General features: G+C 44.4%; 1 protein-coding gene across 15 annotated transcripts in view; it reads right to left on the bottom strand.

Annotated features, from left to right (window-relative positions):
- ATXN1 (ataxin 1) overlaps positions 1-17,409 on the bottom strand; it is a 413,109-nt gene that overhangs the window by 193,086 nt on the left and 202,614 nt on the right. For 14 of the 15 annotated variants that reach the window (XM_072814248.1, XM_072814235.1, XM_072814236.1 and 11 more), the window contains one exon: positions 5,599-5,659. The exons of the other annotated variant lie outside the window; for it this stretch is intronic. The gene's annotated coding sequence lies outside the window, so the exon portion shown is untranslated. The remainder of the gene's footprint in view (positions 1-5,598; positions 5,660-17,409) is intronic. 15 annotated transcript variants of the gene reach the window in all.

Here is a 17,409-nt window from a genome sequence, read left to right as displayed (position 1 = left end):
GCTGACTAGCTACAGTAAGACTTTAGGGATTCATGTGTGGATTTACTTGAGCTGTGGCCTCAATGTTCTATGTCAGCCATGGCTCACCACAGGTTGCTGATCATTTCTTACTCACTTATTTTGTTGATCCCAATGTCTGTGGCCCTACTAAATGAGATACTCTGGGTCTCTGGGATTCTCATTCATTTGTCCACCAATACAATCCTTCTCTGAGAGTCAACTGAGAATAACAGTTATGCAATCTGATTGCATTCTGTCCCCAGTTTGCTTGCCTATAAAGCAAGAGTAAGAAATGTATCCGGGGCACCTGGGTGGCTCAGTCAGTTAAGCATCTGCCCTCAGGTCATGATCTCAGGGTCCTGAGATCGAGCCCCACATTGGATTCCCTGCTCGGCGAGGAGCCTGCTTCTCCCTCTCCTTATGCCTGACACTCCCTCTGCTAGCGCTCTCTCTCCCTGTCTCTGTCAAATAAATAACTAAAAAATATATATCTTGTAAAGTGGTTGTTAGAATCGTACAAGTGAATATATATATATATATATATATATACATATATGTAAGGTACTTAGAAAGTGTTTTAAAGTACTAAGACAGTGGCTCCTGGCATGCTGTAAGGACTCTGAATGCTAATATTATGATTTACAAAGCACCTACTACGTGACAAATATTAAAGAAACAAGGATGAATAAGAACAAGTGGTTGTCCAGTTCCCAAGGAGTTTACAATCTAGTTAAGGGTGTTGAATATACAAGCAAATAAGTGAACTGTAGTGTGCCAGAGCCAGAGAAAGAGAGAGAGCACACACCAATCCACACACACACACTCACACAGCAGATGCAGACATACATGCACACATGGACACGCTCACACACACGTGCGTGCGACCACTGGCAACAGGTGAGTTACAAACAAGAAAGTGCTCCTTCCCCTTGGAAGAAGGGAAGCCAGGAAAGGCTCAGTAGGGAACCTGATAGCTCAACCCAGTCTTACTGGGTTGGTATTTGCTGGGCAAGAGGGAGCACGAGGATGCCCAGGTGCTTAAGGAGTGTGAGAAGAGGCATAAAACAACATTTATTCACTCAACAAATATTTATCACGTGCTTCCCTCATACTTGGCACAGCGTTAAGTACTAGGATACAGCAGTTGACAACACTGATGGGGTTTTTGCTTTCACTGAGCTAACTTTCTCATAGAAGAGACGAACAATAAACCCAGTAAGCAAGTAATAAACCAAAGAGAAAACACAGTGGGTAAGATGGCTGGAGTGAGGCGGGATCGGTTGCTCGAGTAGCATGTGGAGTGTGAGAGGTGAGAGCAGAGCCCAGGGGACACCATCCCCCACCTCTCTCTTATCCTTTTCCCTGAACCTCCTCTAACCCCACTGGGTAGACTTGCCCTCCCACTGTATAGACTTAACATTTTGAGCATGTTTTCCTTCTTTCCAGTGGCCCACAGACTCCGAACTCACCTGCAGGTGGATTGTTCCAGACCCAGACTGGGGATGAGGGAGTGGGAACCCCGTTCTGGGCTCTCCACCTAAGATCCAGCTTCTAACCCAGTTCACCGTTTAGCAGCCACAGAGGTGCATCTTGGCTTCCCTCTGCCCTATTACGCTTGTCTTATTTCTCGGCTGCCTCAGAACTTGGGAAGGGAAGAGAACTCTGATTATGAAGATAAAAGTTTTTATACGATAAAAACCCTCCCTCCCTCCACACACCTCAAAACTAAATTAGAAACCACTATCCTCATCTATCAAACTTGTCACCTTAATGAAAAATCTTTCAAATCTTTTACTTAATAGCTCCAAAGACATTGCTAGGGGTGTGACTTAGAGTCTGGCCCGAATGGTATAATAAAGGCAAATCCTCCAGAAGCAGTGAGTATTGGAGGATGGGACGAGGAATGGGATGAGCTTGGTGCCAGTGTTGAACCTAGAGCACACAGGTCATGGTCAGTAGCCAGAAGGAGGAAGTGTGAGGTCTTCAGACATTCTTAGCTTTTTAAAACCATGGTAGAAAAAGAATCACTTGAATTTTTCTCTGCAGAATTTAAAGGCATTTTCAACATATTTACACATTTGCTTCACAACCTCCTTTTGAGGCAGGATGAGATTCTAACGTTATCGGCAAGAAATATTAATGGCCTGGTTACTATCTCTGGGACTCAGCGCTGAGCATGAGGGAGATTTAAAAAAAAAAAAAAAAAAGACAAGACAAAGAATAAGATACATGGTCCCTGACCTTGAATGCCTTACCCTCTTATCTAGAAAGACTGCTCAGAGCCCCCAAAGCATTATGGATCAAAAAAGGAAACACAAGACACATGTCAAATAGACGGCAAAGATTTTTTAAAAATGCTCCAGGAGTCGAGGGGAGGGAACATCTGTTGAAATCAAGAGTGATTACAATGGTTTCGTGGAGGAGTTTATAGACAGGAGAACATCGGAGAAATGTTAAAAATCCCAATTACACACGCTGGAGAAACTGGCACCAGAAACCGCACTTCTGGTAGAAGCTCCTAGAAAAGAAGCCACGCGTCCCGCATCTCTTTGCACAGTCCTCCTGTGCCTGGCACCCCGGGATCGCATCCTACCGTGGCTGAGCGTCTCCTAACTCTGAGAAGGACATCAAACGCCACCCACCGCAACGCACAGGAAGTGCTCTGCCCGCCGTGCCATCCTGACTTTGCCACCGGGATGATGAGAAGCGCAGACTCTGCACCGACTCTCCTCTGCGGAGCCAGGCAGGGCCTGCCAGCTTTGCTGGCACGATCGGGCCTGCAGAACTGTACTGCACACATTGCCAGGCCCCGAGCCTGAAGGGCACAGGAAGCCAGTGTTCAGAGCAGGGACGGTGAGTAACAATTGCAAAGTCCTCACCCTCTGAAGGAGGCGTAAGGCCGGCCAGGAGGAGGAAGAAATGAAAGGGGCATCTGGGCTGTGCGAGTCCTGCCCGGGATACACCGGCTGCCACAGTCATTATATTTTTTCTGGCTGCGTAGACATGTTGCTATGGAACCAATACATGCCATTGCGACTTGGCCTCTAGCAAAGAAAATCACATCACTGGCAAGAGCATTTCCCTAGATTTCCCTTAAAGGGATACCATCGAGGGAGCGCTGTTCTAGCTCAGAAACAACAGCAGTATTGTTCCAGGCTCCAGCCCCCCGCGGTCCATGAAATGGAGCCTAGCGACTCGGGTTTTATGAGGCGTTCATACATGTGGCATGTGGGCCTACACGGTACGAACCCCAAGTTTGGGGAGCAGTCTCTGAGCTGCTTTTTCAGTAAGAAACGCATGGCCTGGGCACCTGGGTGGCTCAGTCAGTTAAGCATCTGCCTTCAGCTCAGGTCATGATCCCAGGGTCCTGGGATCGAGCCCCACACTGGGCTCCCTGCTCAGTGGGGAGTCTCCTTCTCCCTCTGGCTCTCCCCGTGCTTGTGCTCACTCTCCCTCAAATAAATACATAAAATCTTTTTTAAAAAAGAAGGGAGAGAGAGAAAGAAATGCATGGCTTCAGTTTGTGTATAATGTCCCTGCAACTGGTAAAAGCAAACAGTCTGGAATACGTGGAGGTCATGACTTGCTGCCTCCTGACTGTCAACTTCAAACTACTCATGACCCCAGCCGGAACCAAAGTCGCCCTGAGTGGCTGGCACACATCCAGGTGGCCCGGACTTTACTTCTCTTGCTTCAGGCCTCTCTAGCAGTTTCTTCTTTACTAAGTGAATAGGACGAAGCAGGACGTGAGATCTGGCCCTTCCCTCCTTGCAGAGGCCCTAAATTGTCCTTTTAGTCTTTATCAATCTTCTGATTCCAGAGACACTGAGCTTCTCCAGAGAGCAGGAGAGCTCATGTCCCACATCGTACTGTGGTGTGCTCTGGGAATAAATGTCTTGGGCTTTTCTTGGATAAGATGAGTAAAGGGAAACCCCAAAGCTCACCCAAACACACATTCATGCACACCACGCATTTAGGGAGGGGAGGGTCTGTATCAGAGTAGGAAGCGGCCGACCGCCAGTGACTTAGCAATCCATGGGCTCCTGGGTGGCTCAGTGGTTGAGCATCGGCCTTTGGCTCACGGTGTGATCCCGGGATCCTGGGATCGAGTCCCAATACATTGGGCTCCCCGCAGGGAGCCTGCTTCTCCCTCTGCCTATGTCTTTGCCTCTCTCTGTGTGTGTCTCTGATGAATAAATAAATAAATAAAATATTTAAAAAAATACACTAAGTTGACAAGTGGGATAAAATAATAGACACAGGCTCTCAATACCATACTTAGACCAGCCCCAGGTGATATGAAATGTTTTGGAAATGAGTGCACTTAGCTCGCCAAACTAAATGAACATGATCCAGAGCCAGCTCTAGCACAGGCATCCTTGAAAAAAACCGCAGATAAGCCCACCTTCTAGGATTCCAGCGGACGATCAGACTCTCACACTTCCCTCCTTCATGCTCTACAAACGCACTCTCATGTAAGAAACAGTACATTTTTTTTTTTTAATGAAGAAATGCTTCTCTGTAACCCTCTGTGACGGCAGGTCAAATTTGTACTGCATCATACGGAAGCTGTTAGGCGTGACTCTGCAGGTGCACACAGTCCCGAGTGGGGGCGTGTGGGTCTGCAGCTGGCCAGTACACACCTGCAGGTGCGGCATGGCTTCTAGCTGCAAAACAGATGCACCACCCTGTCTGGGCATGTGACACGGCACTTGGCAAATGCAGTGGTTTGGGAAGCGCAAAGGAAAATATGCTCTCTTAGAGGAGGTCTGTAACGGAAGTGTTCTGGGTCCATCCACTCCACCCACCCCTCCTGGTAGTAGCCAAGTAGGATTACTGGAAAGTTAACTAGTTAAACAGCATCACTGATGCATGCCGTGGAGGGATGTTATCAGGTCAAATCACGTACAGCTCTGCATCCTGAGAAAGAAATGGGACTCAAAAGACAGCTCTGCGCAGGGTGGGGGGAGCAGGGAAGACCACCACGTACGTGCCTGGGAGTCAAGTGCCTCTCAGCATCCCAGCTCCACTGCTGTCAGAGAAGCCCCCAGACAGGTGATACGAGGCCCTCTGGGCCTCAGCTGCCCCATCCATACAGAGGGGCTTTGCCAGATGGGCTCTAAAGTCCCATCTAATGCTCACATCCTATTACTCTGTCATGATATTTGCGAGACAGTGTGTCATAGGAGCAAAACGGATGGTTTCTCCTTGCCCATGGCTATATTTCTGTGCATCAGTCACTGAAGAAAAAGAGAAACTTTCTGTCTCATCCTCCCTGCAAGCTGGACAAGGTATGAGGAACAACAGTAATAATTCATCAGAGGCAAAAACGTGTGTATAGCAAAAAGAAACAGCAGAAAAATATAAGAGAGGAACCTTCCCTTCTGAAGGGAAGAGATGTGATGGGTAGAAAGAACATTTTGGTTCCAAGTGGGAGAAAGCTACTAGAGAACGCAAGCTATCAAGCACTTTTCTTGAAGCATCACAAGAAATGGATAAAATATTGATGTGAAAATACATATATTTTATATGAAATGATATATATAAAAGACATAAAAGATAACGTAAAAAAAATAGAAGAGTCCAAGGATCACTCACCCTATGAAAACAGCAGACTGGTTTCTTTTCACCCAGAAGAAGGACTAATTTCTTTGGAAAACTGGAAGAGAAAGAGATTTTTAAATAAACAACATGAAATCTATACTTCAGGTCAGCACAGGAAGGCAGCCCTAGCGATTATAAACAATCCCAGCTCCCGGCCACTTTGGCACTTAGTAGGCACACAGTACATGTCTGATGGATGGTTAGACTTGCAATTGCTTGGCCAACTGCATGAATTTTGAAAACAGAGCTTTGAACATTTAATATGTAGAAAAGTAATCCTGTGCATGATTCCTTGATTACAAAATACAAGAACCTTATGACAAAGGAGGGTATATAGCCTGGTCTGGGAAATCATTTACCAGGTGGATCTTTCAAAATGCGTCTGCAGCCCCATGTGAGGATGCCTTAGTAAGTAACCAGCGTACCCCATGACTGCCCTGTGCCCTTTCCTCACCTTCCCCACCCCAAAATGGTACACCGACAACTCCACGCACACCCTGCTGAGGTCAGTAACCTCACAGGGATCTGTAATAGGGCTCATATGGGAATGTGGACTTGGCAGAGAGGCACCAGGGGCCACGTATCATGCCGACTGAGTAATCCCGTGAGGAGCCACGGTGTTTGGGATCAAGTGTGGGAAAGAACAGAGATGATGTGAATGTTGGAAGCGGAAGCCTGAAAGACAAAGAGAGATAAGGGGGTGACAGCAACAGATTGTGTAATCTACATCACAGAAGGAACTCAGCTCAAGATCCAAGTTTTTAAAAATTTCCAGAGACTGTTTTAAAGACGCCTTTGCAGGTTTAGGAGGGGATGTGAGGCGGAGCTGGTATAGCTCCAGAGACTGGCAAACTTCACATGATCCCAGAGCATTCGGGATTAAGTCTACGCGGGCTGTAAGAAGACCACTTGATGTGGTTCTGCCTCCTGAGAAATTCACAGTCTCAGTGAAAACACTTATAGGGTAACAACACAGGAGCAAAAGACGGTACATGCTGGTACAGTCTCTGAGCACCTTTTTAAAGCAACACTTTATAATCTGCGCACAGACATTAACCTTTCATCCTAACGGCAGCAAGATGTCTACAGTAAGAACCACAAAGATCAGAAATGCTAAATTTCAGACCCAAGTCTGCATCTCAGCTCAGGTGCACATCCAGTGGTGGCACTCAAGATATAAACTCTCAAAACGCTTTCCTCAATGGCAATACGAATACCCACGTCGTATCAGTTTCACATTCTTATTTCGGGTGCTTGACCCATAGGAGAGACTTGGGGAAAGAAAAAGCTCTCATGCCATGTGGCACAAAATGTTTCTAGGTCTGCATGAATCCAGAATACACAGGAGGGATTTTTATAATTTCATAACTTGTGAGATTGTGAGTACCTGTATTGTCTTCTCTTTTTCCCTAACCCCTCAAAAGTAGATGAGTCAAATGAGAGCACAGCAAAACATCTACTGTGAACAATTAGATGATATACATGAGGAAGCAATCCAAAGAAGACAAGTCAGCAAGCCCCACCAATAATCCCTACGAACATTTTGGTGTATATGGCTCTGGTTTCTCTCCTACAGTCAGGTACACAGAGTTTATTATTATACGTGTACTTATATAAATAAAATTGCATACATACATATACTTTATTTGTGATATACAATGATGTTACATATTGTATGTAATTCATACTGCTTTGCAGTCTGAAAATATCTTACTTGTTATATTACAAACCTCTTTTAATATCAGTAAATCCATCTCCATCATCATTCTTTTCTTTTAAAGACTTTATTTTTTAAGTCATCTCTACACCCAACATGGGGTTGGAACTCACAACCCCAAGGTCAACAGTCACATGCTCTACTGAATGAGCCAGCCAGGTGCTCCTCTGTCCTAATTCTTAAAGAACTGCAAGACTCCTTCATTGAAAGAATGAACCACTAAATAAACAGTTGTTGAATTTACAGAGTCTACCAACGTGCCCCAGGTTTTTGAGAAATGACCACATGATAGCACATGGTTTTCTTTTACATTTTTGTCAAGACTGAAGAAGGCAAAGTGAAATAAATATCAGAAATCTTAACAACAACAACAACAAAAAAAACAACTATTGGTTTGTGTGGGTGTCCCTTAGAATACAAACTGGCATTAACACCACAGGCAGTATCACAAATGACAATATTCACTGAGCTTCCAATATATTGGAAGAGGACAACATATTAAAGCCTAGGGCTAATGGTAGCTAGAGATGCCAACACTCGAGCTATGAAGTCCTAAGTGTGAAGTTACAGGAGTGTCCTGTGTTCAGTGTGATCACGGAACAAAGTTACTTAATGATAGAAAGGTAAACTGAAAATTGTAGAGTCTTGAGCAATTTAAAAAATTATCATTGCATTACACAAACTTTAAAAAACCTAAAAAAAAAAAATCGGGATTTGCCATATTAGAAAACATAAGAGGTAGAATGTTTGTGCAGCCTCAGTATTTCTAATCTAGTTCCCTTCTCGAAGGGAATGGTTGATTTGCTAACACATATGTGATACAGTTTTGCTTGAGTTGCACGACACAACCTTATCCTCGATTGAGAAAATCGTGCCGTACCTCAAAATGTGACTGACTAGCAACATTTCAGGAAAATACCACTTTGGGTGGGGGGGAGGCTGAGGGAGTGAATGTATCCCCACAACCTGCAAAGAGTGTGGGGCTAATTCCTCCTCCAGTTAGGAATGTAATTAACCCTTTCTAAGTATTACCAACACTGCTTGGACAAGCAGGGAGCAGCAGAGAAAGGTAGGACATAACTGTGGCGTCAGAGAAATGCCATATCAGCTACTGACTGGAAAATCCCATAGGGACCAAAAGTGGAGAAACAATGGAGAGAAATGTTAAGTTTGATTTCTGAAACAGCAAATGGACAGGTGATAACCCCCTCGCATGCTACCTTCCAACAAAAGTTCCCTGAAAATTGACCCCTCGCCCAGGGGATTCAAGTTTCAGGGGAAGTGACAGTCTGAGGAGTCACTCAGTCTCTTGGAAGAGACTTCTGCTGCTCTCTTTGGCCCACGTGGAATAGTCAGCATTAGGAGGTAAGAACACAGACCTTAAATGTTAGCGCTGGGTAGAATCAGAGAAATATCTCAACAACTCACACCAGGGACTGTATGTCACAGAAACCGAACTGGGCTACTCTTCACAGATCTCCTCTGATGGTACAATTCAGGAGTGAGGGAGCTGTCCCTAGATCCGACACTGAACTTCTTATAGGAAAGGACATTTTGCTTTGCTTAAAACTCTTCTGGTGGTCAATGCTTCCTCCATGAGAAAGAACCAGATGGGCAGGCTGTGGAGTGTGCTATGCAATGTCTCTTCTATGCAAAGCCAAATGATGCACCTCTCTCTTTAAATTTGCTTTTGAAGGGTCCTTCGTATCTTTTGACAGTGCACATGGGTTGGCCTAGTACATATTCTGTATAAAAAAAATAAATAAGTAAATTTGCTTTTGAAGGGTCCTTCATATCTTCTGACAGTGCACATGGGTTGGCCCAGTACACATTCTTTATAGAAGACCTGTAGAGCCATGGAAAATTGTGGTTTAAATCCTAGCATCTCTGTCCAATGGTGTGCCCAGCCAAGATATGACCTGGCCAGGAAAACTGTGCTGACACCATGTATTCCACACTTACATTTTTTGGACTACTGACTTGGGAAATTTTTGCCTTATCATTGTATAATCATGTAGTATCATCCTGGGTAACCGCACTGGACTCCTTAATATTAGCTACTAGCATGTACTGAGTGGCTATCGTGTGGCAACAAGATTTCATCTGTCATCTCTTCTCCTCACAAACTCTCTGTAAAATAAGACATATTAGCCTCATTGCTCATAAGAGGAAAACAAGGTTCAAGACAAGCAACCTGACCGAAGTTGCATAACCAGTAACTGATAAAGCAAAAATTTAAAGTGAGGTTTGACTGGGTTTCACAGCCAAAGAGAAAAGAGATGAGCGCCCTGGCACCCTGCATATAGATTTTTATAAGAAAGCTGCAATACATAGCATTCTGTCAAATGCACAAAAAAAGAGCACTTGCTTTCACCAAATAAGCAGATACTCCCTTTGCAGGTTGTTGTATGGGAGTAGCAAGCAAGGATGCCCGAACAAAAGTTATCCAGGACATTCCGGGCCGAGCATGGCATTAAATCGTCCAACAGGTGCTAGGCAAGCATTCTCCAGCAGAACAGCAGGATTAAAGTGCTGACAGTTGCAACGACACAAAATGTAGCCTTGGCAAGTTGGTCTAACAATTACTTTGCATCATTCTGATTATGAGCCACAAGCATGCAATCAACAGCATAGAGACGATCTTAAATGATCTCCATCAGCATTTTACTTTACTTATCAAAGCGTGGCAGATGGAACACACTCTGATCTGACCTCAACGCAATGTTAATGACCCAAACACAAAGAATGCGCAGCAACAATAAGGATGCAAGAGCATTGGCCTTGCTGGGGATCATTGGTTACAAAAGATGCCTTTTATTTCATTCAGTTTTTCCATTTATTACTTCAGAGTAAAAAAATAATATCTATGTGTTTCTCATCTGATAAATTTATCCACAGTCTAACTCAATTTAAACATTTAAGTAACTTTACAAATTCCCCAGACTTAATATCGCATGTCATACATACTTCTACAAGGAGCACTTTCCGTCTTCCGTTGTACATTTTTGTGGGTACACATTCCCCGATCGCAGCCCAGCTCTGAGAGCCTGGAATTGACATCATTTATTTCTGTCTTCCCAACCCCTAGCCCAGTGCCCAGTGTATATGGCAGACATTCAAAATATGCAGAAATGAATGAATTCTCATTGGACCGTAAATAAGAAGGCATGCTTACTGAAAACATGAATGACCCCAAGTTGTTCTGAGAAGTCACCAGTACTTCAAAGAGCAGGATCTGAATTCCAAAACTTGTCTTCAAATTGGAAAGATAATGGTAAACACATACAAAAATTTAGTAGAGAACTGTTCTTAGGGAGTAAAAAATATATACAAATATTAAAAAAAATACTGCCCTCATATCGACTGTATTAAATCATCTACAAAAAGACCATCCCAAGAGATCTAACCTCAACAGCAAAGCCTGTAACTGAAGAGGGAGATAGTATCTGGAGAGTGGTTTCCAAGGAGAGTAATTAAAATCACTGGAGGTTAGAGTACCAGATCTGGAAGAGAAATACTGATTATTAGATTATCAAAGGAAAAAAGAGGTCAACTTTCCTTCTCCAAAAATAAAGTAAAAGGATCATAAAATTTTCAATATATCAGCACTACTACGACCAATGCCTAGCACTTCACTGGCACATCTCAGTTGGGGCAGTAAGAGTCATGAAATGGGACAAGGACTCTATTTTGCCTTTAGATAAATATTATACCGCGGCAAAATGTAAGCAGGTTCATCCATGATTGGGATCCTATTTGGATGATATAAAATGAGTGCTCTATGCTCTGTGTAAGAAAATCTCTTCAGGTAGATGTCACTCCTGGTTTGATGATTTCTCGGGTATCTGTGTGTCTGTGTGTGTGTGTAGGATTTCCAGTGGTCTCAAAGGGTGTTATCTACAATGAAATAAGGTAATATATGTTTAATATTCTTGAATAGTCAATGTTTAACTTATGTTTAATAAGTTTTGAATTGCCAAAATACACCACGTAGACTTTTCAAAGGCAATGTCCATAAACCTCAACAATCCTTCAAGCAGGCAGCATAAATTTATTGTATGAACGGCCAAAAGGCTAAACAGAAGGCGAAACAAAATCAGCAAACCGACGGTAACTCAGAATTCCAAAATTGGCAATCACTGCCTTGGCAAAGCTGCATCTCTGACTCGGAGGGAGGAGTAAGAGAAGCAGGATGCTATTTTTAGGGTAAAAGGCAGCAAGTTTTTTATGCTCCACACTTTCGGGCCATGCCCCTGCAGTACAACTCCTCTCACTGGCGTGAAAGGGCACAGCTACTTCACCGAAGTTCGGTATCAACAGGAAATAGCACAGGGGAAAGGCCAGAGTTAGGGAGTAGGGCTGTAAATGTGCAGCCTGTGCCAGACACGTCTCTCTCACATCTGGCCAGCACAGGTGGTGCTAGATGCAAAAGCTACTGCCCCCATCAAATAACAAAGGCCTAGAGGACACAATTTTGGTCGCAAAGCTGGAGTTCAATAACTACTTAAAAGCTATCATACTCGCATCTATGTGAGCTTTATAGTTCTCAAAGTGCTCACTGTAGAGCGAACAGTCGGCAGTGAACATTGTTAGATTATATATAAGAGTTTTAAAAAGGGTACCTTTTAAATGTCTACAACAGCCAAGGGCTGGCAAACTTTTTCAGGAAAGGGGCCAGATAGCAAACGTTTTAGGCTTTGTGGGCCTGATGATCTCCATCACAGGCACCCAGCTCCTCCACTGTAGCACCACGGAAGCCACAGACAGTGCTAATCGCAATGCGCATGGCTGTGTTCCAATAAAACTTTATTTTCCAAAACAGGTGGGGGTGGGGGATTTGACCCACAGGCCAGAGTCTGTCCACCCCTGGTCCAGAATATCATTATACTGGGAAATGGTAAGATATAATCTCTGCTTCCTGCTTTTCCCCAAAACAGATTACATTTTTGTTTCTGTGGAAATTAATAAAGGAAACCTCATTAGAGTGGACTTGGGAGACTAAAAGGGGAGGCAGGAAAGGGGAGCTGCACCACTCAACATCAATCATAGGAAAATTGCCAATTATAGACCCCTAGGCAAGACTCTTCAGCAGAAAAGAATCATCAGTTATAGGTCCCAACAGGGAAAGATGTACATCGCAAATTCTGTAATTCCACCACCCCTGCAACTCAGCCAGTTGAGAAACGGTCATCACCCTGAACTCTTGCTCTTCTCCAACAGATTTTCTCTCCAAACAACTCCTTTCAAATTCCTCCTTTTCCATAAAGTAACGTTCCTCTTCTTTGTTGGACTTGCCTGTGTTTTGCTGTAGCTTCCATGTCCCAAATAGTGATTCTTTGCTATTCCTGAATAAACCCATTTTTGCTGAGAGATAACTGCAAGGTTTTTTTTTTTAAAGACTTTATGTACTTATTCATGAGAGATACAGAGAGAGAGACAGAGACACAGGCAGAGGGAGAAGCAGGCTCCCTGCGGGGAACCCGATGGAGGACTCGATCCCAGGACCTCGGGATCATGACCTGAGCCAAAGGCAGACGCTCAACCACTGACACTCCACCCAGGTGCCCGTTAAAGTTTTATTTTTAAGGTTAATATTAGTACAGAGTTAAGATGGTAATATCCAAAAGCAGGGAGTGACTTAGTTTTGCAGTGTCCATTAAACCTCCCCACAACAGCAAGGGCATATCTTTCCTTCCGACACAGAGTTTTACAGAGTGGCAAGTCTCTGTGCATTCATCTCTGCATTACGTATGTGCAAAGAGGTCAGGCAGCCCCACAGAACACCAGACAAACATTCTGTGGCTTCTTGAAGTAGCGCACTGCCCAGAATCAAGAGGACACCAGTGCAACCACAAGAAACAAACCACCTGACTAAAAACTGGGCAAAGGTCTTGAATTGACATCCTTCCGAAGAAGATACACAAATGGCCAACAGGCACTTCAAAAGTTGCTCAACCTCACTCATCGTGAGCAGAATGCAAATCAAAGCCACAGTGAGATTGTTCACACCCAAGAGGATGGCTATTTGGCTATTTACAAACAACGGCAAATGCAAAACAATGAGAACAGAAAATGACACACTATGTTGGCCAGGACATGGAACCATTGCCACCCTCACGCCTGCTGGTGGGAATGCACAATGGTATGCGGCTGCTGCGGAAGAACAGCGTGGTGATCCTTCAAAAACTGAAATGTAAAATGATTATATGGTCCAGCAATTCCACTTCTGGGTATATACCCCAAAGAAGTGAAAGCAGGGAGTTCAACATATGTCTGCATTCACCCAGGTCCCCAGTGGCACTCCGCACAAAACCCAAAAGGTGGAAGACGTAACTCAAGGGTGACTAAACGAAATATGGTAGATGGACAAGATGGAATATTATTCAGCCTTAAAGAGGACGCAAGCTCAGGTACATGCTGCGGCATACAGAGCCCTGAGGACATTTGCTAAGTGAAGTAAGCCAGTCACAAAAAGACAAATACTGCATGAGTCCACCTCTTTGGGGGTACAGAGGAGGAAAATCCACAGAAAGAGAAAGTGGCTGCCAGAGGCTAGGGGGAGGGGGTATAGGGAGTTAGTGCTTCATGAGAATGGGGTTTCAGTTTGAGAGGATGTAAAACATTTCTGGAGATGGATGGTGGTGATGGTTGCACCACCATGTGAATGTACTTAATGTCAGTGAGCTATATACTTAAAAATAGTAAATTCTAGGAGTGCCGAGGGGAGTTCAGTCAGTTAAGCTTTAGCCTTTGGTTCAGATTGTGATCCCCGGGTCCTGGGGTCAAGCCCCATGTAGGGCTCCCTGCTCAGCGAGGAGCCTGCTTCTCCCTCTCTATCTGCTTTTTTTTTTTTTTTAAGATTTTATTTATTTAGTAGAGACACAGAGAGAGAGAGAGAGAGAGAGGGAGAGACACAGGCAGAGGGAGAAACAGGCTCCGTGCAGGGAGACTGATGTGGGACTCGATCCCGGGTCTCCAGGATCATGCCCTGGGCTGAAGGCAGCATTAAACTGCTAAGCCACCAGGGCTGCCCTCTCCATCTGCTTCTAATCTCCATTTGTACTCTCTCTCTCTTTCTCTTTCTCAAAATATAGAAATAAAACCTTAAAAAAATAGCAACTTCTGTGTTACATACATTTTCCCACAATTAAAAAAAAAAAAAAAAACAGCTTTGTGAACACTTGCTCCTCTGTGGGAGCTTTTCAAGTGATCTATTTGGACCAGGATATCCCAACGCCATCCAAGTCACTCTTGCTTGAGATGGCTGATTTATGGGAGGCAGTTAAGGAAATGGAGGGTTCTAGGAAATCAGTTAAAATCTGAGAGCCTTCACATCTAGGAATCATTTGGACTAAAAGAGAGTAAGACTCAGAGTGAATTCTGCACAGATTGGTGATATGGCCAGGAAGCCTGCAATATTCTCTCTGAGTGCTATTTCCCCCAAGATTCCATTTGACAGTGGTTCAGGAGGAAAGTCAATTATAGGTAGGAATAAAAGTTAGGGAAGTTTACCTACCCGATGGAAGGCACAAGGAAAAGTAAAGGAAATCCCTATAATTAAGGCAAAGTGACTCTATCTTTTAGGATCATGGTGAAAAACTCACCATTTCTAAGTAAGAGTAAGTCTCTCTCTCCCTAACCTTGCTCTCTTTGGTCACACACACATGTGACCACCATTAGTTGACTAGCGTGAAATGTAAGCTCCTCTGAATCTAATTCTGCATAACCCTTCATACCATACAGCATGCCTAAGAGGTGACCTCATGAAAACTGTCTTTCTTTAGCATTATTCCGTGGATTACTCAGGTATCATCCTTGCAAAAGTCAAGCTAATCTAGGGCTGCATTACCGATGACAAGCAGAATGATGCGGAGTCATGGTTTCTCAGCTGCAGGCAAAGGATACCACCGCTTGTCATTTATTTTTGTTAAGAAATAGGGAAGATACCTCCAAGCCAGCCCAGCCCTACGAGAGGAGAACAGTCTGAAGACTGCACAGCTGATATATGACATTGGTGATTACCTGTAGGTGATGACAGGTCTTCCCCCATGGCCAACGAGGCAGAAGGTTGTGCCATTTCCAACTCAGTTAACCAGGATGGTCATCAGAGTGTCCATATATCCCAGTTGACTGCAATGTTTTCTGGCTATCAGAATTTTATTTTATATTTTTTAAAGGTTTTATTTATTTTTTCGTGAGAAACAGAGAGGAAGAGACACAGGCAGAGGGAGAAGCAGGCTCCATGCTGGGAGCCTGATGTAGGACTCGATCCCAGGTCTCCAGGATCATGCCCTGGGCCGAGGGCTGTGCTAAACCGCTGAACCACCCGGGCTGCCCTGGCTATCAGAATTTTAATCAACATATAAGAAAGTGTAGTTTTCATTGGAGGGCACATACATCTATTATAACCATTTTTGACAGCTTTTGTCAGAGAATTCACAGTATTGAACAAAAACGTGTATATGAAAAAAAAAAAACTGCTAGAGGAAAAAAGGAAATACAGGGGAAGAGTTTATACCACACTTTCAGACAGCTAAAGCCAGCAGCGTGCAGAAAAATGTTCAATGACTAGCTGGAGGGGAGAGAGGAGTCCTGATTTGTAGTGTTTGCAGATGTCTCTAGTATAAACATTCCCACCATGGCCGATTTCAAGCTAGCAATGATGCCAACCTGCTCTCCAAATTCCTCAAAATTGAACAGTTGGCTTGTGAGAGCCGGTGCAAGCTGGCTGCAACCCACCACTGGCCAAAACCCATCTCCCTCATCCCACCAAGATCAAGCAACCGGACCCCTCTGATTCATACCTAAGATAACCCCCGGAAGTGAAAGTCAATCGGTAATCAGGCCTCTTCCTATCCACCAGAAGATATCTGTTCCCACTACCACATTGTATTTTTTTATTTTTATTTTTTAGTCTCGTCATCAGGAGTAAACCACACTCAAGTCCAATGTCATGTAAAAAGCCTTCTCCGGGACTCCTGGGTGGCTCAGTGGTTGAGCATCTGCCTTTGGCTCAGGCAGTGATCCCAGGGTTCTGGGACCGAGTCCCCACAGGGAGCCTGCTTCTCCCTCTGCCTGTGTCTTTGCCTCTCTCTGTGTCTCTCATGAAAAAAATAAATAAAACCTTAAAAAAAAAAAAAAAGCCTTCTCTGACTGCTCTATTGCTAGCTCTTCTCTATGCTGAATTTCTACAGCACCCCTATATAGTCTACTGACCTCTCTTGGGATTCCAGAGGGCCGGGCTCCATGGGGGCAGGGAAGTTCTCACAGCGCTAAGCATAGGGCAGAGTCTGACCCGGCCTGAACTGGCTTGACTGGTGGGGCTGACTTCTGTCCAGGCAGCTCCAGTGAGTTCGCTCACCAGCTGCTCACGCCTGTGCGCGCCAAACTCCCACAAAAGTAGGGTGGGAACTAATATTTGTTGGGCATCAAATTCCTGCATCCGCCCTGTGCCCAGAACTAGGTCCCTAACACCATTCCTCAAGAAAAGGAGTCAGGGCTACCTGGAGAAATGGCCCAATTCCAAGACTGGGGCAAGGGAGAGTCGAGAGGAGCACGAAGGAAATGCTCACTAACAAAGACACAACGATGGGGGAGCAGATCAGAGGGACAACAGGAGACAATACCCCTAATATTCTTGAAAGCACTGCCAGTGGCCCAAACTGGAAGTATAACAATGTAAACAGCAATGTACTCAGGATGCCTGGTGGCTCAAGTTGTGATCCTGGGGTCCCGGGATTGAGTCCCACATTGGGCTCCCCCCAGGGAGCCTGCTTCTCCCTCTGCCTGTGTCTCTGCCTCTCTCTCTGGGTCTTTCATGAATAAATACATAAAATAAAATCTTTTAAAAAAATAGCAATGTACTGGATTATAATCAAAAGTACAAAATAAATACCCACGAGTTCACACAGACATCAAGAAATGACTGTATAAATAGGTAAGTGGGGGAAGAACAGATCGATCTCCCATGTATAAGAATTCTGAATAATAAAAAAAAAGAATTCTGAATAATCTGTGTAGATGCTTAGGCCGCAGGGAGGCGGACACAGCTCCCCACTCCTTAGATGAGGGTTCTTTCCGAAGATGGG

This window comes from Canis lupus, chromosome 37 (genome assembly GCF_048164855.1).
Source record: "Canis lupus baileyi chromosome 37, mCanLup2.hap1, whole genome shotgun sequence".
Taxonomy (NCBI): domain Eukaryota; kingdom Metazoa; phylum Chordata; class Mammalia; order Carnivora; family Canidae; genus Canis; species Canis lupus.
This window is presented reverse-complemented; position numbering and strand designations above follow the sequence as displayed.